Source organism: Podarcis vaucheri (assembly GCF_965113315.1).
Source record: "Podarcis vaucheri genome assembly, chromosome: 13".
NCBI lineage: Eukaryota > Metazoa > Chordata > Lepidosauria > Squamata > Lacertidae > Podarcis > Podarcis vaucheri.
Window position 1 is genome coordinate 14,885,114 of NC_138751.1, and position 21,025 is coordinate 14,906,138.

The 21,025-nt window shown below is 41.8% G+C and overlaps 2 protein-coding genes across 2 annotated transcripts in view; both read right to left on the bottom strand.

The window, feature by feature from the left end:
• LOC309517154 (C-type lectin BpLec-like) overlaps positions 1-17,282 on the bottom strand; it is a 97,295-nt gene extending 80,013 nt beyond the window's left edge. The window contains exons 1-2 of the mRNA XM_082196247.1: positions 17,093-17,282; positions 16,587-16,674 (exon numbers count right to left, since the gene is read on the bottom strand). The gene's annotated coding sequence lies outside the window, so the exon portion shown is untranslated. The remainder of the gene's footprint in view (positions 1-16,586; positions 16,675-17,092) is intronic.
• LOC309517133 (uncharacterized protein) overlaps positions 1-21,025 on the bottom strand; it is a 114,747-nt gene that overhangs the window by 8,436 nt on the left and 85,286 nt on the right. The window lies entirely within an intron of this gene.

Consider the following 21,025-nt stretch of genomic DNA (forward strand, 5'->3'; position numbering starts at 1 on the left):
TATTTATTATTTATTGAAATTATATACAGCCTAATACCCAGAGGCCTCAGGGTGGTTCACATAAAAAGATCACAGTGTGTGTGTGTGTGTGTGTGTGTGTGTGTGTGTGTGTGTATATATGCCATAGCTCAATAGTACCTCCCCCCAAAGAGCCACATACCCAAGGGTATGGTATGGGATGTTGATCAGGTCAACCAAAGGCCTGGTTAAAAGCGAATGTTTTTGCCTGGCACTTAAAGGTTTTTGATGAATGCGCCAGGTAAACTTCCCTGGGGAGAGCATTCCATAGATGGGGAGCCACTGCAGAGAAGGCCTGTTCTCATGTTGCCACCCTCCAGTCCTCTCGAGGAGGTGACACACGAAGGAGGGCCTCAGAAGATGATCTCATGTTCATATGGAAAGAGGCTGTTCTATCACTAGAATATTATGGAAAGAGGTGGAACCTACTACTCGAGTATTGTGTAGATAGCCCCTGGTATCTGCAACTAAACCTCTGTGGCCGCTGCATTTTTCTGGTGACAGCAGTTTCCTCACACACAACCCCTCACAGCACTTCGGTTCTTATGGAAGGATGACAATCACTTGTACAGAGATGGTTTATATATATGTATAAAGAGTATCTAGTGTGTGTGTAAGTAGGGCTGCTGGTCTGAATATCTTTTACAGGAACACAAAAAATATTCTCACAGCGTCCAGAAGTCTGAGTTTAAACATGTATGTAAAATGTCAGATGATTTATATTACGCTTGATGCTTTGCATGTTTGTATGGTCCATTGGGGATTTTTTTCTTAAAACACACACACACACACACACACACACACACACCACACATCTTTTGCGTATAAAGTTTAATTCAGACTTTTCACAATACAATAAAAAGAAATTATTCAAAACAGAAAAGGATAAAAAGAAAAGAATGAAACAAAAAAAGAAAAAGAGCCAGATGAATATAAAGTTCTCTCTCACATATATCCTAACTTTGAGCAATGAAATTTGTTTAAAAGATACATTTATTATGTAGGAACTGTATAATTATGGGCTTCCTGGGATCAAGGTCATGTCCCACCAACTTTTAAGTTATTTCACCAAGCAGAATGGTAAGCTAGCACGAATTAACAAGAGCTCAAATGATTTTGATGTCCTATTTTTCAATCACTCAGCAGCTACTCCATTTTCAATCCTGTTGCAAATTGCTTCCACATAACATTCCATTTGGACAACACCCTGGTGAAGCAGACCCCTGTAAGTAACAGTATTATAGCCTCAGTCTAATGTGTAGCGATTAGCGTGTTGTTTTAGGCGCTGGGAAACTAGGGTTCAGATCTCCATTCAGCCATGGGTCAGATGCCATCTCTCAATCTAAGCTTCTTCACAGAGTTGTTGAGAAAACAATAGCAAGAGAGGGAGAATTATGTGCTCCTTGGATGGCATAGAAGACGGAATATAAAAACAAAGGAAATAACATCTCCTTGCCACAAATTAAGGTCCCTGACTAATGGCATCTCTTTCACCTTCTCAACTATGGTCATCCTTCTTCCTTACTAACCTCTCTCTACTGTTCATCTCAGGTCTAAGTATAATGATGAAGATTTTAGGGAGGAAGATGCAACCCAATAAACCAGCAGTAGAGGCCAAGATGGAGAAGATCTCCACAGCCACCATGTATTTCCCTTTGGTGCTCAGATAGGTGGGGACAAAGGACAGCCAAACACTGCAGAAGACCAGCATGCTGAAGGTAATCAACTTGGCTTCATTGAAAGTATCAGGCAACTTCCTGGCAAAGAAAGCCACAGAGAAGCTCATAATGGCCAAAAGACCCATGTAGCCGAGAATAAGGTGGAACATGATGTCGGAGCCTTCATTGCACTGCACTATGATCTGCCCATCCTGGGAGTGCAGGTCAAACTCTGGGAATGGGGGAGAGGATGCCAGCCACCCAAGACAGATGCCAGCTTGAATGAGAGAACAGAAGCTGATAAGGGATCCTGCCAGCCTCTTCCCAAGCCATTTCCTCAGGCTGTTCCCAGGCTTGGTCACCATGAATGCCAAAACCACAGTGAGGGTTTTGGCTAACACACAAGCAACAGCAATGGAGAAGACGATGCCAAAGATGGTTTGCCTCAAGACACAGGTCACCTTTGTAGGCCTGCCAATGAATAAGAAGGAGCAGAGAAAGCAGAGAAGCAGAGAAGAGAGCAAGGTGCAGGTGATGCCCCAGTTGTTGGCTTTGACAATGGGAGTGTTCCAGTGCAGACCGAAGGTCCCCATCACAACTAGTGTGACTAGGGAAAGCAGGAGAGCCAAGGAGGCCAGAATTGCCCCCAAGGGCTCCTCATAGGATAGGTAGCTTATTTTTTTCGGAATACATTGGTCCTGAAAGGCATTTGGATAGTGATCATCTGGGCATTTCTCACACTGATCTGCATCTGAAAGTGAGAAGCATTCTTTTAGCATTTCTTGAAGCGATAATTATTAATATTATTGATACCATCTATTATGCGGTACACGAAACATATTACTGAACTGATGAACCAAAGTCTACTTTCACAACTAAGTGATGGTTCCTCCATGAGCATCTCAGCTGTACTAATCAATCCATTCATATTTATCCGTCAAGGTTAGAGTATACTGATTGATTTCAGTGTTTCCCCCTTAAACATGCCTATCTCTCCATCCAGCCCCATGTCTTTGCATTTCAAGGCTTGCAGCCCAAGTGTTTCTACACTTTCCGTAATTGAGTTTGGGAGTGAATGAAACAGCCAGGTAGCTTGTCATTTGCTCACTGGGAAGATCTATATTTGACAAGAAATAACTTTTCCTAAGGAATGAAACTGTGTGGATACAGTAGAGAAAATTGTTCACTAGTCGTTAATCACAGAAGTTGAAAATCTGTTGGCTGCTGGTTCAATGCTGACAAAAAGGGAATCTATGGAGTGCAATCCTAATTATTTCTTCCCAGATGTATGTCATCCTGATTTCAATGGTGGTTATTCCCATGTGGACATTATTTCACACAATATACTCTTGAATGGCTATCCAAACGGGAGGAGAAAGGAAAGGGCAATATGTATCAGTAACATATAAACATATGTGCTTGGGATCTATGACAGAAAATAAGCAGACACAGTAAGACTGAAACATGAATGTCTGTGTTGGAGAGGAAGATGGGAATTCCAGTTGACTTGGGTTCCTTCACTTACCCTTCTGGACTGAAATCCTCTCTTTAGGGCACTGAACACAGTCATAGCAACAGATTTGCTTTCCCTGCTGGGCAAACATACTCTGTCCGGGGTGGCAGCTTTCAACACAGGTGGAAATGGGCAGCATCTAATGGTAATGACAAGCAAGGGATTTTGAATGGAATAAATCTTATTGTCATCTATGTCCGCTTTGCGGTAGAAAGGTCACAGAACTGAAATTAGAGGATGGCTGTCAAGCATTTGCTCCCTGGGCAAGCATCAGGCCCCCCCAATAAAGATGCTTTGTGCTGTCACTTAACCATTTGGCCAGCACAGCACATGTCTGAATGGTAAAGAGAAGCTAGTGCCAACCTTCTCCATAACCCATAACCCAATGCTGATTCCCTCTTGGAGGGAGAGGAGAGCTGAAATAAGGAGCCAGTTGCTTCTCTTTCTTACCAACTTTCAGATTAAACTATACAATGCATGTAGGTGTTACTTACATTGCTAATGCATCTTATATAGATTTTTATCTAAGATAAATATTGTTACAGACTGACAGCAGCACAACATAACATTCCTGCTGCTCTGTTTAGATTGCTCATAACTGCCAAAGCTGTAGAAATTTATATAACTATTCCCTCTTATGTGTGTGTTTTGTGGGGGGCCATTGGGTTTTTTTATTTTCATTATGTTTTATGTATGTATTCATTATTTATTTTGTGGTTTTATACGTTGATTTTACTCTGAACTGCCCTGAGACCTCCAGTTATATAGCAGTGTATAAACTCATTCATTCATTCATTCATTCATTCCATCCATCCATCAATCCATCAATTTCTTCAGGCATATGACAGCACAGCATTCTATAGCCTTCTGAGCATTAGCCCTTTCATTAGCATTTTGGATGCTTTCATCCCACACTTTATGGCCAAGCCTGCATGGAGTTTGGCCTCACCAACAGCCTGATGGAGACCAGCCTCCTGGGACTGGATATCACCGGCACTCCATCCATCAACATTAGTGACCACACACTTCAGGTGGTAGATGATTTTCTTTCTACCTGGCTCCACATGGTGGGACAGAGTCTGAAACCATGATTGTTGCCAACAACACATTTTGGAACACAACAGTCCCTTTTCAAGAGCTTTAAACACTTGCCAATTCCTCACTCAGAAAGACCTTGTTCTTAACCCTAAGCTCCCAATTAGCTTCAAACTAGCTCTGGATCAACAAATTTGAACAAAGTAACAAAGATAGTATTTGATCACTGAGTACTAGAGCTTTCCTCCCCACACTTCTCCTTTGTAGCCCTCTGTGTTTTCCTGGATCCCCTGATCTTCTCATTAAAGATGATGATGGATGATAATTAAAACAAAAAAATGGCCAAACCCACCTTCTTGAACTTGGGATTCCATGCGATGGCACTTCCATCCACTGTGAACACTTTTCCTGGGGGGGCCTGAGGGTCCACCCTCCCCACTCGGACTCTCTGGAAGGACTCATTGGGAAATGTGACCAAGTTGAGGAGATCATAGCCACCTGCCTGCTGCCCCTTCTCATCCAAAGAGATTTCTTCCCCAGCACTGTTGTTGAAGTGGATGTTTTTCAGGAAGGAGTGGAGCTAGATTGCAGGAGAAAAAAAGACACAGACCTTGGAGGCTAATACACTTTCTCTTTTCGATTTCCCAGTTGGACCTTTGGCTTTTTACTACCATTCATCAGTATGTTCTAGGATGCTGAAAGCTGCCTTACTGTGAGTGAAATCATTGCTCTATATAGCCCAGTCATTTCTACACTGGTTGCTATTGGCTCTCTAGGGTTTCAGAATCTTTCCCATCATGATCTTGAGATGCTGGGGGTTGAACATGGGACCTTCTGAATGAAAGCAGATGTTCTGCCATTGAGTTGTAAGCCTTTCCAGTTCCAATACTAAGAGTATTGGTATGCTTTTCGACTTGCCATGGATTCTAGGTAATTCAAAAACCTCCTCCATTAACACCTGAAACTGCCTTGTGCTGAGTTACACCACTGTTCTCTGCAGCCCAGAACTGTCTACTCTGAATTGCCACAGTTCTATCCGGCATACATCCAAGGTTTCAACCCATTTCTAATACCAGAGGACACTCCTGGTCCTTGCACAGTCCCAAGTAGGAGAATCCTGGGATGGATTAATTTAAAGAGCTTTGAATGTGCAGCATGCAAAGCATGTGGCCTTTTACTGAGATAAAGTCCCTCCCAATGATAGAGCTCACCAATGAAAATCCCCAAGGCCTCTCCTCCATGCCAGGGCTCAGCTGTGAAACATATGAACCACTAATAATAACTCCTGTGCTTCTAACACTGAGGAGAGTAGTTGACAGTACCTGCCAGGGTTTAACTTTCTGCTGCATCCGTCTCTCACCCAGTACTTTCTGTTTGGCTCTTGAGGAATACATGCTATGGAGAGCATGAGCTACTGCATGGACGGCATTGTAGATGGTGTAGCTTTGGCTGGACATTTCCATTTCAAACACAGGTCCAGTGAGTTTCTCCAGCTTCTCCCTCCCAGTGCAGTGTTTCTGATTTCTGTGAATTAGATTGTGATCTGGGAATGAACAGAGGAATGCATTGGCCCAGAACTGCTGGATGAAATAAAGATTTGGTTGCCATGGATTTATGGTCTGTAGAAAGTCCTGAAACCCTGGAACTGGATTTGAATGGAGAGTAAATGACAAAGTGCCATTGAAGGATTTTGAAGGAAAGTTGCCTCCAGCCAGCACTGCAGTGAAATCCCATTGAGCTGTTGTAATCCACACCCTCTCCAGAGGGTACATATACAAAACCTCAAGGGAGACTAAAACCAGTCTCAAACCCTCTAGAGACTGACTGTCTCCATAGACAAGAATCACATTCATTTCCCTCCTTTTGAGAACAAACATGATTGGTCTCAATTTTTGTTGAAGTAGCTCATTAGGTAAAAAATTTGTCACTAGTGGGATCACCAATGTCCAAGAAATGCAGAGATTTTTCTGGGAAAGCCTTGGTCTGAGAGTACGAAGGAAGGTTTCTCCACTGTCATCATCTGAAACAAGGAGGCCAATCCAGTTCCACCCAAACTTCCTGAGTAGCCAAACAATGCCATCATACTGAGCTTCTTCATTGGGGACCATTTGGAAGAAGGAAGGGAAGCGCCTTTGGTCACTCAGCCCTGGATCCAAGGAGCCATAGCTGAGCTAAAGGGAAAAGATTTATATTTTTAAGAATTCAAAGACCATCTATTTGTTCAAAGAAAGAATACTTCTCTATTGTTGTGGTTAACCACCTGCTCTTAATTTTCTAAGTATACACCCCTGGCATTATTAAGTCTCAAACTACGAGAAGTTTCTAAGCAGGAAGCTGGATGCTCCTATGATTACATGAATTGTGGCATGACCACGTTTGGAAGAACCAGAGCTTGGATAATTAGTATTATGGGTTTATCCCCACCCCCCAAATCCGAAAGCAAATTCAGACGGCAGTGATGGCAACACATAGCTAGGAGGCTTTAACATAATCATGTACCCATACCAAGTCTAATGTAGGACACAAGTGTAGAAAACATAATGTAATGGGATTGAAAGCTAACCTGGATGTTCAAGGAATACTTGCAAAAGCATTGCAAACTGTATGAATGTTAAGACGATGCAGGATAGAAAATAATCTGGCATTAGTAACTTAGTGGATAGAGGTTTGAAAATAAGCGAACTATAAGAATAAGGTTGAAATTTTGTTTAATATTATGTCAAACTTTAATAGCTAAATATTTGATAATAAAGTCTAGAATTTGAGACATAATATTTGAAAACCATAAAATAAGATTTGAAAGAAGGCGAAGCACTGCTGAATATAACTTTATAAATGGGAACGCAGGAAAGGGAGATGTGAGGAAGTCCGAAATGAAGATTATGGAAATTTGGTTTATTGAAATCTAATTATGCTGTATGTTATTTGTTTTGTGTTTACATTTATTTTTCTTTTCTACGTTGGGGATGATGTCTTTTTGTGTTTGGTGATGTATTGTTTAAAACCTTTAATAAACATTTTTTTTTAAAAAAAGAAAGCTAACCTGGATGCTTTTGGGGGGTTTTCTGTGTATGTCTGCCCTTGTGGTTGTATCTATGTGTCTACACACATACCTGTGGAATCTTGTAGGTGTTTAATATATGGGCCATCTGAAGGGAGTTTTGGGAGGTGAGCCCTCCAACGACGGCAATTAATTTATCTTCCCCATTACAGTGGTAATTGGGGATAATTCGTTGTCCCATGAAAAGAAGAGTAAGAGTGTTCCGACAAGTTAGCAAAGGATTAAAAGCATTCTCATAAAATGTTGATCCCAGTGTGATGTTGGATAAGAATTTGGCATTCTTGTTGATCTCTTGCATAGCAAAGATGAAAGCAAGAACATGCTGGTAGTTTTTTGGGAGGACTCTGCAATGAGACAAAGAATGACTGCAAACATGGCAGAAAAGAAACAACTGTGTTGAAGTTTTCATTTTGATTCATGCATGTATTTAACTTGGATGTTTCAGCCTACAGGACAAGAACATTCCATCTCCTTGATCCCAAATATTTGAGAGGAAGCATCCCATTGGGCTCTGTGGAACTGCCTTTCACGCAAATCTGATTTAAGCTGCAATATGGCTGCAGCCACTTACCTGGGAGTAAGCACCACTGAGCTCAGTGGTGATTACTTCGAATAGGTATGCATAGATTTGCCCCGTCAGGCTAAAAGCTGAAGCATGTTTGGAGTGTGGAGCGAAGCCCATGGAACTGAACAAGGCTTACTTGAAAGAAAATTTTGGCATAGGAATGAGTTGCAACATCTGTGGGTTGAAGTAGTTTGAAAACTTCAGCTGGGTTGTGGATGGGGCTCATATGGGCAAAAAGCAGAGGCAATCTAGTATCCACACTTAAGCACTTTGGAATCCCCATGTATTTCAACAGGATTCAGGCCCTGTACCCACTGAACACAACAAAGGGACTTGTTTTCAAGTTAATGTGTCCCTACTGCTGGGCTTTGCTCTTTGCGGGAAAAGGAGGGACCTGCAGTTTATCAGGCTCAAAATGAAAAGGTGATTTTTTTTGGTATCATCTTAAAGAATATCAAGTTGTAGGTAGTTCCACTTCAGTGTAGCAATACAGAAACACCACAATTAACTGGGGTGGGGGCAGTAGAATAGCATTTCAAACAAGTCCAAATTTGTATTGAAGTACTTCTTAATTGTTTCCACAAGAATGAATATCTTACTTGAAAGGCAACTATGAAAAACATTTTTAACACTGTGGTATAGAGGGATTTGATTAGGTCACATATGGTGCCTTAGACTGATGATGTCGAGTTTATTTCTGCTAACTCAAGTGGTGGGACAAAAATCTGAATGTTCCCTGTGAAGGCTGACAGAAGAACCGAAGACAGAAGCCAATGCAGTTGTTTATTTCATCAAGTCATGAGTAATCTGTGGACCCAACAGAAAATTCCCTGTAAATAAATAACTACTTACTGAGCAGATAATGAAGAGATTTGTGGGTTCTCCATAAATTTCTGCATTCTGAAGTTTGCTAGCGTAACGGATATAAATTCACCGATGATCATGGCTGCTGGAGGACCATATGAATTGGTTTGAATTGTTTCTCTCAATCTGCAAGAGCTCAAATGCTTGGTAGAAGAACAATGCATCAGCAACAGCAGGAAAAGCAGGTGGTACACTAACCATTCTTGGGCTGAACTGGAAGCCATCATGTTTACCTATAGTCACTAACAGCATTTCAGTCTTGGCTGAAGTTATAAGGAAACTTGGATAGATGGAGGAATGTACCTGCCTGAAATCTACCTCCCTAACTGAATTTATGCAAGTTGATAGAACAGGTGCATATATAGACTACAACACAGGAACATCACATTTGGAAAGGGCTGTTTCTGTGGCTTATATTGTGCCTGGCATCTGATTTGCCATGGGACATTTAAAAGTAGTGATGCTGATCAATAATTATAAAAATTACAGGGTGAAGTATTTGTTTTGCTAAGGTCCTCAGGTCTCAGAACAAGCAAAGTTATTACCCTTTAAAATATGGCTCTTTTGGGGGTGGGTGGGGGTGATATTGCAGTATTGTTTTTATTTTGATTTTATATATTGTGATCTTTTTTGTGAACCACCCTGAAACCTCTGGGTATATGGTGGTATATAAATTCAATAAATGAAGTGAAATGGCTTCTTAGAAGGGGGTCCAGGAAGGCACAATGACTGCTCCCCACATTAACTGGGGGGTGGCTTTTGCGTGGTCGCGCGCAGCCTCCCCCAGGACTATGAGTCTCCTGGCAAGGTAGCTTGGCTTCGCTGCTCCCCCCCCCAACTGAGCTGGATACCTTGAGGTTCCCGCCTAGCCTCAACAATTAGCCAATTACGGTCAGGGGGTGGTGCCAAAAGGGGGTCTCAAAAAATGGTCAGGGGGATACCTCCTGCAGAGACACACCTGACCTTTGGGTTGATGTTCTATTGATAACAATACCACTTGAAGATTTCTCTCTCTCTGTTTCCAACAAACTTCCAAGCCGACTTGGAAGCTTGATTCCCATGTGGGTCTGAATATCCCCATAAACATTCAAGGGGTATATTTGTCTTCCAAAGAAGGGAGTTTACATTGTCCATTATATTTACTCCCAGCCTCAAAGCCCCCACAGAGCCACAAACGGCAAGACGACTGTTTATTAGGCATCCTGTGGAATGTGCTCAGAAGCAGCCCTGGGGCTGTGGTACCTGATCACATGATGACAACTGGCTGTGTCCATAAACATGAACTCTGCACACTGGGACAGAACTGAGTGGGGAACCAGAGTTGCGAAAGTGTTGGGGGAAGCATTCCAAGCTGCTACACATTAATGCTAAACCATATGCGCTCTATATTGTGAATGCCATATGGGTAGGGGTTAAATGGAAGGAGAAAATCTAGACATTTGGGGGATGGGGAAATGGAAAAAAGGAGAAAGGCAGTGGTGACAGCTCCCCACCCTAATATTTGACTGCTATACCTTTCTTGCTGAAACCTGGTTTTGCTGCAGTCATGAGCATCAAGAAACCTCCTATCAATCTCCCAGCAGACACTCCTCCCCAACAATGATTCACTTGGAATAACCATATGCCACCATGTAGTGTAATTCCTGGCAGGAAATGGTTGTAGCCTACCTGTTCATAAAACGTGTTGCAGACACTGAGTGCCAATTGGATCTAGCCAGGACCTCAACTTTTATCGCCAATGAATCATCCAGGTACTCTGCTTCCCCTATGGTATGTCTAGCTAAACTTGAAGTGGCCCTTTACCTTGGCCCTTCAGCTGTCCTTGAAGGCCGATACAGGAAGATTGCTTACCTGGAGAGACAATGCGCCTGTGACTCTGGACTAATAGAAACAACAGAGCATGTGCTTCTCTATTATCTTTATTATAGAGACATTTGTACTACCCTCATCTTACCATTACTGCATAAGTACCCAGGGCGCACAGGACAATTCTATACCTCCCTGATGCTTTCAGATACCAATCCTGCTACAACATACGTTGCCAGATTCTGCACAGCAGTGCTCAAAATTAGTCGGATGATGACCTGTGTCACAAACTAGATATAATGAACACTCGTATTACTGTGCTCTGTAGTCTGACAGCTGTAGTCTTATATATACTAACCTTTTACGCTCTTTCACTCTTGGTTCCTAACCCTTCTTTTAGACTCTCTTATTTTCTTTTGGATTCTGATAGACTTTTATATATACTTTCTGTTTTAACTCCTTTTTAAAAATGTTTTTTGATTTTAAATGATTGTACCCTTCCCTCCTTATGCTGGTCTATGACCGTAATAAAGACTTGATTTGATTTGGTTGTAGCCTACCACCCATGTGGGCAGAAACATGAAAGAAAATCTCGGACAGTCCAGTACTGCATTCCACATTCCCTCCCTTGGATCCAATAGCAAAAAGAAAAGGAAAGGAAATTAAACACACATCAAATGTTATGCAACTTTCTCCTCAGTTTAATAGTGACAGACATTGCTGGTTTAACAGAATCAAAGCATGATTGTTTGCCACTATGGTTTAAGGGTGCTTTGTTTCCTCATTTTTTAATTGCAGTAAATCAGAGCTGGACAGAATGGCAGCAAAGGGGGGTTTTCAGTGGAGTTGCAAGGGATGGCATAATTGTTAAAAAGCTGAATATTTGGATCTGGGCGTTGGAAATCTTACGCTGTGACAATGATGCTTTCGTCAAAGTGCACAGGCTCATTATTCTCATTACAGGCAATGACAATGTATCTGGACGATCTGTTATCGGAGTACTTGCAAGGTGGGTGAGTTGAGCCGCCTTTGTGCTTGCAGGTGGTGACAGTGATGGGGCGGAGAGCAATCCACAGCCCGTTCCCATAATCCTCCCCTCCAGATTCAGTGCACACAGATTTGATGTTATTCTTGGTGCCGTGGATGAAGGTGTTCACTTCCTTGCATGCTGGTTTGTCCAGCCTGCGTCTTTTCATCATGACGTCACAATACTGCTTTCCAACGCTGCTCTTGGGATTATCGTAGTGCTGCCTTAGGAACTTCTCATAGGGGGTTTCACAATAGGCTCCCAGTGGCAGAACAGACACCAGAAAGGTGAGGAGCACAAGGCCAGATCCCTTGAAATGCATCATCGTGGGCAACCGCCGCCTGAAAGAGATACCTGGGGGGAAAGTAAAGTGGGTGTGTAAATTCTTTCTTTTCGTTTGCTACCAGAGGGTACTTTGTGAAACAGCTTCGAGTTCTTCAGATTGGCAATGCAGTTCACCAGCCAAGTAATGTGAAGGGAAATGCAAGGACTAGGATACAGTGTGTAGAAATGCATATGCAGATTCATTGGTTTCAAAATTATCTGTGATTGCTCAAAGCAGTCAACCCTTTTAGCAGTCTAGCTAAAATGAGATTTCACATAAAGAACAACCTTCTTACTGCTTCGTTCCTTTCTCCTCATAGCCAAGGCCCTGTCCTGTCCTGATAGTTGGCTGCAAAACCAGGGCAACTGCTATGGATATTTTGATGCCAAGTTGTCATGGAAAGATGCTGAGGTAAGAAATGTTTCTCCTCAACCAAGATGTAATAGAATCATGGAATCATGGGATTGAAGGGTATTCCAAGGGTCATCTAGTCCAAGCCCTTGCAATGTAGAAATCTCAACTAAAGCATCCAGGACAGATGGCCGTCCTACCTTGGCTTAAAAACCTCCAAGGAAAGAGAGGCCAAACAGATCTTGCTGACAGAAAGTTCTCCCTAATGTTTCTAATTTACATCTTTTGGGCTCCTATCAGATTTCTGTGAGTAGGGCTATCCTTGCCCTGGAACAATACCTGTCCAGCATCCCAGACTTAACAAAAGAGAGTTGGTCACTTTATGTTCCAGTGAAGCGTCTCCGTGGGAGCTGAGAATGTGACAGTTATGCCAAATCCTCCCCTCCCACCAGGAGAAGAGGGAAGAAATCTTTGTGTGGAAAAGTAGAATAGACTGCAGTTCTGAAACAGATCTGAGACTGGGTTCGCAAAACATTTCATGGCTCTGGCTGTCTCCCTAGAGAACTCATGTATGAACTGCAGATTTTGGCAGTCTATGGGAGTGTTTGATCCTCTGCCTATGCTCAGCCTATATATTTGCAGAGAGACTATAGTATTTTTAAAATGTCAAAAAGCACCCGGTGACCTAATTCCAAAGGGAATTTACCAAACATTATGTATGTACTGCACCCCCACAACTTTTCTTTAAAAATGATATTTATTACTTTTCGAACAGTTTCAACACAACACTACAAACAAAAAAAGAAAAAAAGAACAATGCAAATACAATACAAAAACACTACATACAAAACAAAACAAACAAAAACTATTTAAAAACACCTCAAACATTTTCAATATCTTATCTTTCATTCGCTTATTTCCATCGACCTCCTCACACCTTTTTGTATTCCAGTTCTATTAATTGTTTCAGCAATTCCTTTCCATCTTCCTCTGTTTTCTATCCAATAATTATCTTAACACATTCTTGCCTTATTTTTTCCTTTAATTTTCTATTAATCTATTTATACTTAATTCCTTATAACATACACATAGCAGTGTATGCTGTGTGGTCTGCAGTGCTGTGAAAGGTCGGATGCAGTGCTGATAATTTGGGTTCCAGAGCTCAAGTTAAAATAAATTAGGCATTGCAAGCAAATCTCCCAAGTTCAAATTTCCTTGTCTCTATTTAAATGTAATACAGTGGTACCTCAGGTTAAGAACTTAATTTGTTCCGGGGGCCCGTTCTTAACCTGAAGCTGTTCTTAACCTGAAGCACCACTTTAGCTAATGGGACCTCCCACTGCCACCGCACTGCTGGAGCACGATTTCTGTTCTCATCCTGAAGCAAAGTTCTTAAACCGAGGTACTAATTCTGGGTTAGTGGAGTCTGTAACCTGAATTGTCTGTAACCTGAAGCGTCTGTAACCCGAGGTACCACTGTACTCCCTTTCTGTAACTTTTTGCAGCTTTTTCAACATTCCACATAAAAATGCTTCCACCTACATAAAATAAATTGGGTTTGTAGGAAGACCGGCTTAGGGTTTCTCCAGATGACCTTTTAATTGACCACTCATCCTGCATTCACCCTACATGAGGGGACAAGAACATGTTCCTACATTCGTTCATTTATTTATTTAAGTGGATTAATTATGCAAACCTATGCTTCCTGTTATGTGCTTGAATTCCTCGTGTGAAATGCTGTCGATCTGGAGGTGCCATTAGTGCACAAAAGTTTAAGCCTGGCAACTTGGTATGTGACACTAATTGATCACAGTCTTCCAGTAAGACTTGCCTCCTGAAAGTCAAATTTCAGAAAAATAAATAAAAACGTTGATAATTCCACAAACTTGCTCACATTTGGAAAGCTCCAACTCTGCATCATTCCTTTTAGTGAGATATGGTTTTTGAACTGTTGTTATCTGATGTGTTGTGAGACACTTTGGGTATGACTTTTTGTAAAAGTGGTATATAAAGAAACATGTTCTGATGGCGGTTGTGACAAAACGTGTTTCATTCTTTCTCCATTCTTAGACTGCATGCCATAGCTATGGGCATAGCGCCCACCTTGCCTCTATCCTTAATGTGGATGAGACAGCCCTGATTGCCAAGCACATCTCCGCGTCCCAGCAAGAACAAAGTAACGTGTGGATTGGGCTTCATTACGTGAGTTGCTTTCACTTGCACTATTCCAAGTCATTGTCATAGAGTAGTGGCTTCTTAGCATCACCACTCCTTCCGTATATAATAATATCCAAGAATGAACCCCACATGCTACATCAATATTATTTTCAATGCAGATCCTCCTCTGTCTCATTCATAGCTGGCACTACCTTCCCACTGACCAACATATCCAGATAATATTGACACCAGGCTTCTGATTTCCTTACTTACATGATCTATAATTTCTCTATCTTGCAGAATGGGTGTTGGAGGTGGCCTGATGGATCAGTCTACAGGTTTAAGAGTGGTTACAAATCCTGGTACCCAACCACACCAGACAACTGGGCCCCTTATGAGCATTGTGTGGAGCTCCTATATTTCCCAGGTAAGGAAACCATTTGCAAGGTCTGACAAAATAACAATTAGATGTTGAGTTCCACATGGCCACACACTTCTCCATCAATGTCCTACTTCTCTCAGGATTGTAAGTCATACTCAAAATAGTACCATCAAAATCAATAGACCCAGGTTAGTATTTTATGAAAGTCCATTGATTTTAAGGAGTATACTCTGAGTATGAGTTAGTTGGATACAACTGTCAGTCAGGTATTTGTATTTCAATATGAGTAGGGAAATGAGAGTACTCCTAAACATTTTAAAGAAAAAAAGCACTGCCCATTGGCAATGTACATTAACCAATTTTCTCCCAGGAAAGACGCGTGGCTCGGGCATGCTGCAGGCCCCGTGGTGAGTGCTGCCTGGCATTTGGTCACCCCCCTCAGGGGTGACACCTGGGGCGCACCGCCTCCACCTCACCCCCTTGCTCTGTCCCTGGGTAGCCCACTAGCATTAGCAATAAAAAAGGAGATATGGAGATGGCAGAGGCAGGGCAGAGGTGGCCTTGCATGTGCTGAATGAAAATCACTGGAATTATCAGGGTGTGTCCCGTCCCCCGTCCCCCAGTGATCTTAGCCCATCTTACACAGCTGGAGAAATTCAATGGGAAATTCAACTGTGTTGAAAAATTCAAAGAGAGACAAATTTCAAAGGGTGGCTGTGTTTCAGCTCTCATATTGTTTCAGATGGTGCAAATTCAGTAAGTTTTCCTTTAAATGGAAACTGAACTGAATTTCTCCCCAACTCCAACTCCAGCTTACCCAGGTGCTGTCCTGTTGAAGTGATGGATTCCTCTTTCTACAACTCTGTCTCCCAATTCTGGCTGCCTTAATTCTTATATGGAGCTTAGTCAGGTCAGAGACAGGGGAAAGGAGAAAGGAATTTCAGTCTTTTAGACATATATAGAGTACAGATGAAGAAAGAAAGGATGTACTTCAAATACTCATAAAAACACATGATTTGGTTGCATGAATGTGTTTGTGTGGAAGGTGATGGGAAAATAAATATTCTAAATACAATAAAAAGACTTAATTCAAAGAACAAGTCTAGAATCAAAGAACAGGTCTACCATCTGGAGATACTGTAAAACCAAACCCAGGAGGGGCACTTCCTTCACCGCTCTCTATTTTGAAAATGAAAGGTCCCAGCGAAATGGGGTGCTGAGTCTGCTCCAAGGGCACACCCTCACTTCAGGTAGTGCATAGTTAGCCTGCAACAAGACTGACCTGCATCCTTCAGAAATGGAGAGACTGCCTTGGAATATTTCCCAGAATCCTCTACCACATGCAAGACTGAGTCATAGCAGAAGAGTCAATGTGGCAAGAATTCCATAAAACCGAAACTGTGGAAGTCACTTGCGTTATTCATTTTTTTAAATTGGGGGTTGACGAGGTCTAGATTTTAGAAGAAAATGGGAAATGACTGAGGGGAGCTAAACTCCTCCCCCCTCTTTGCCTCCTCATGCTATTTAACTTCCCCCTCCTTGGCTCAACTGGAATATAAGTAACTGTGGTGATGGAGGGTGGGGAGCTTAAATGGGGAGTGTTCTACTTCTTCTACTACAGCCATGCCCTTGCTTTCTAATTCTTAACTTCTCAACCCACAAATCCACACTCACTTACCTGTGAAAACTGAATGGGACTTTGCTGGAAGAAGGATGTGGACAGATATGTGGGTATAGAGTATATTGCTAGTGAGAGCCCCCAATACAAAATATAAATCAGTAGCCATAGAATCATAAGTAAGTTTGTGATTGTCTCCAACCTACCCAAGTTTCGTCCTGTGAGGTGATGGATATTGCTTTATGCAGGGTCCAGATTTGTCTCTGAAGCTGCTGCCTCAATTCTTATATAGATCTTGGTGAGGTTGGGGGTTGGGGCAGGGAAGGGAGAAGGATGAAAGTTCAGTCACTTTCCATATGTTGAGTAGATATGGATAGGATAAATATGTTTCAATTTCCCTGGAATTCCCTCCAGTGTGGACTTAATTTACATATTGAGTAGATATTGATAGGATAAATATGTTTCAATTTCCCTGGAATTCCCTCCAGTGTGGACTTAATTTATGGTTATGACCACTATACAGTTATGTTTCAGACAATGGATTGGAAAGCAAATACCCTAAATAAAAAATAAGCACACATAATTAACATCAGATAATGCATCTACCTTCTGGAGCTTAGTCCATATCTAGGCGGAGTACTTTGTTCGATATGTTTGATATTAAAATGAAAGGGGAACAGAGTGCACCTTTTGCTCAAGGGCACAGACTCACTTTGCATTGTTGATACCCAACAAGAATGGCCAGCTTCCTTCAAAATGGAGTCTTTACACTTGAACATTTCCCAGAATCCTCTGCTACACGAAGGGATTCCGTGACAGGCAAATCCACATGGCAAAGAAGCCACAACTGTGAAAAAAGCTTCTGTAAATTCAAGCTAGGTATACACACACACACACACACACACACACACTTAAAAATGGAGCTTGGTGAGGTCCATTTTTTTCCATGAAAATAAAAAAGGCTGAAGGGGGAACTGAGATTTCAATCTCTTTGCTGTCCATGCTGTTTTGCTTTAGGTTTCCCCCTCCCTGGTTCAATTCCAGGATTTCCAGGCTTGTTTTTAGATATGCTATAAGCCACCCAGATTGGCTGGGATGTTGTTATGATTGTGATTATTATGGCTGGGAGAAAAATTAGACAGGGGTGAGGGTGGGTTTCAGCTCCCATCACCCCCCATTAGCACCCAGTTGACTCAACTACTAGAGGATGGTGTAGCTAGTCCCTGATATTAGCTACTAAAACTTTGTGGCTGCTCTATTTTTCTGGTGACAGCAATTTCCTCACACACAACCCCCCACAACACTTGGGTTCTTATGGAAGGATGACACTCACTTGTGCAGAGATGGTTTATACATATGTATAAAGAGTATCTAGTGTGTGTGTAAGTAGGGCTGCTGGTCTGAATGTCTTTTACAGGAACACAGAAAATATTCTCACAGCATCCAGAAGTCTGAGTTTCAACATGTATGTCCAATGCCAGATCATTTATATTACGCTTGATGCTTTGCATGTTTGTATGGTCCATTTGGGATTTTTTTTCTTAAAACACACACACGCACACACACAAATGTCACATGTCTTTTTTTGTATAAGGTTTTATTCAGACATTTCACAATACAATAAAAAGAAACTATTTTAAACAGAAAATAATAAAAAGAAAACAAAACAAAAGAAGAAAAAGAGGTAGATGAATACAAAGCTCTCTCTCACATATATCCTAATTTTGAGCAATGAAATTCATTTAAAATATACCTCTATTATTTAAGAACGGTGTGGTTATGGTCTTCCTGGCATCAAGGTCATGTCCCACCAACTTCTAATTTATTTTGGTAAGCAGAATGGTAAGCTAGCACGAATTAACAAGAGCTCAAATGATTTTGATGTCCTATTTTTCAATCACTCAGCAGCTACTCCATTTTCAATCCTGCTGCAAATTGCTTCCACATAGCATTCCATTTGGACAACACCCTGGTGAAGCAGACCCCTGTAAGTAACAGTATTTCACATTCTGCTCTCCTTAGTTTGTGTTCTGGGGGTATAGAAAGGTAGGCCAAAAAACAAAGATTAAGTCAACAAAACAACATACATAAAAATCTCTCAGTCTAACCTACCTCACAGAGTTGTTGTGAAGGCAATACAGAGAGAGGAGAGCCATGTATGCCACCATGAACACTTGGATGGCATATAATAGGGGTTTCCAAACTTGGGTCTCCGGCTGTGGTTGGACTACAATTCCAAACATCCATAGCTGGCAAGGCTAGTTGTCAAGGATGGTGGGAATTGTAGTCCAAAAACAGCTGGAGGCCAAAGTTTGGGAATTGCTGGCATAAGGAGAAAAAGATAAAAGCAAAGGAAATAGCATCTTCTTGCCACAACAGAAGGTCCCTGGCTAATGGCATCTCTTTCAACTTCTCAGCTATGGTCACCCTTCTTCTTTACTAGCTTCTCTTTACTGTTCATCTCAGGCCTAAATATAATGATGTAGATTTTGGGGAGGAAGATGCAACCCAATAAACCAGCAGTAGAAGCCAAGATGGAGAAGATCTCCACAGCCACCATGTATTTCCCTTTGGTGCTCAGATAAGTGGGGACAAACGACAGCCAAACACTGCAGAAGACCAGCATGCTGAAGGTAATCAACTTGGCTTCATTGAAAGTATCAGGCAACTTCCTGGCAAAGAAAGCCACAGAGAAGCTCACAATGGCCAAAAGACCCATGTAGCCGAGAATAAGGTGGAACATGATGTCGGAGCCTTCATTGCACTGCACTATGATCTGCCCATCCTGGGAGTGCAGGTCAAACTCTGGGAATGGGGGAGAGGATGCCAGCCACCCAAGACAGATGCCAGCTTGAATGAGAGAACAGAAGGTGATAAGGGATCCTGCCAGCCTCTTCCCAAGCCATTTCCTCAGGCTGTTCCCAGGCTTGGTCACCATGAATGCCAAAACCACAGTGAGGGTTTTGGCTAACACACAAGCAACAGCAATGGAGAAGATGATGCCAAAGACGGTTTGCCTCAAGACACAGGTCACCTTTGTAGGCCTGCCAATGAATAAGAAGGAGCAGAGAAAGCAGAGAAGCAGAGAAGAGAGCAAGGTGCAGGTGATGCCCCAGTTGTTGGCTTTGACAATGGGAGTGTTCCAGTGCAGACTGAAGGTCCCCATCACAATAACTGTGATCAGAGAAAGCAGGAGAGCCAAGGAGGCCAGAATTGCCCCCAAGGGCTCCTCATAGGATAGGTAGCTTATTTTTTTCGGAATACATTGGTCCTGAAAGGCATTTGGGTAGTGATCATCTGGGCATTTCTCACACTGATCTACATCTGAAAGTGAGAAGCATGCTTTCAGCATTTCTTGAAGCGATAATTATTATTGATATCGTCTATTGTGTGGTACACAAAACGTATTACTGAGCTGATGAACCAAAGCCTAATTTTTCAACTAAGTGAACCTCTCAGCTGTATTAATCAATCTATTCATATTTATTTTTCATCGTTGCAGTATACAGATTGATTTTAGTGTTTCCCCCTTAAACATGTTTATCTCTGCATCCAGGCCCACATTTTTGCATTTCTAAGCTTGTGGCTCAGTGTTTCTTTTTTACACTTTCCGTAATGAAACTTGGGAGTGCATGAAACAACCAGGTAGCCTGTCATCAGGAAAATCTATATTTGACAATAAATAACTGTTCCAAATGATTGAAACTGTGTGGATACAATAGAGGAGATAATTTACTATTTGTTAATAACAGAAGATGAAAATGTGTTGGCTGCAGTTTCAGTGGTGAGAAAAGGGAATCTATGGCATGCAATCTTAACCATTTCCACCCAGATGTATGTCATGCTGATTTCAATGGTGCTTACTCCCATGTGGATTGCACATAAAATATGCCTGAATAGGTGTGCAAAAGGTAGGGGAGAAGAAAGGAGAATATGTGTCAATAACATAAACACATGTGCTTGGGATCCATGACAGAAAATAAGCAGACATAATAAGAATGAAACATGAATGTCTGTGTTGGAGAGGAAGATGGGAATTCCATTTGACTCGGGTTCCTTCACTTACCCTTCTGGACTGAAATCCTTCCTTTAGGGCACTGAACACAGTCATAGCAACAGATTTGCTTTCCCTGCTGGGCAAACATACTCTGTCCAGGGTGGCAGCTTTCAACACAGGTGGAAATGGGCAGCATCTAATGGTAATGACAAGCAAGGGATTTTGAATGGAATAAGCTTGTTTCTCTACATAAATCTTATTGCCATCTATGTCTGCATTGCAGCACAAAAGTCACAGGACTGAAATTAGAGGATGGCTGTCAAGCACTTGCTCCCTGGGCAAGCATCAGGCCCCCCAATAAAGATGCTTTGTGCTGTCACTTAACCATTTGGCCAGCCCAGCACATGTCTGAATGGCAAAGAGAAGCTAGTGCCAACCTTCTTCCTCTTGATAGATTGATTCCTCATGACATAACCCAATGCTGATTTTTTTATTTAGTGTACATGACATTGCAGATTAAAATATATAATGCATGTAGGTGTTACTTACATTGCTAATATATCTAACATAGATTTTTATCTAAGATAAATACTGTTACAGACTGACAGAAGCACAACAGAATATCCTTGTTGCTCTAACTGTTTAGAC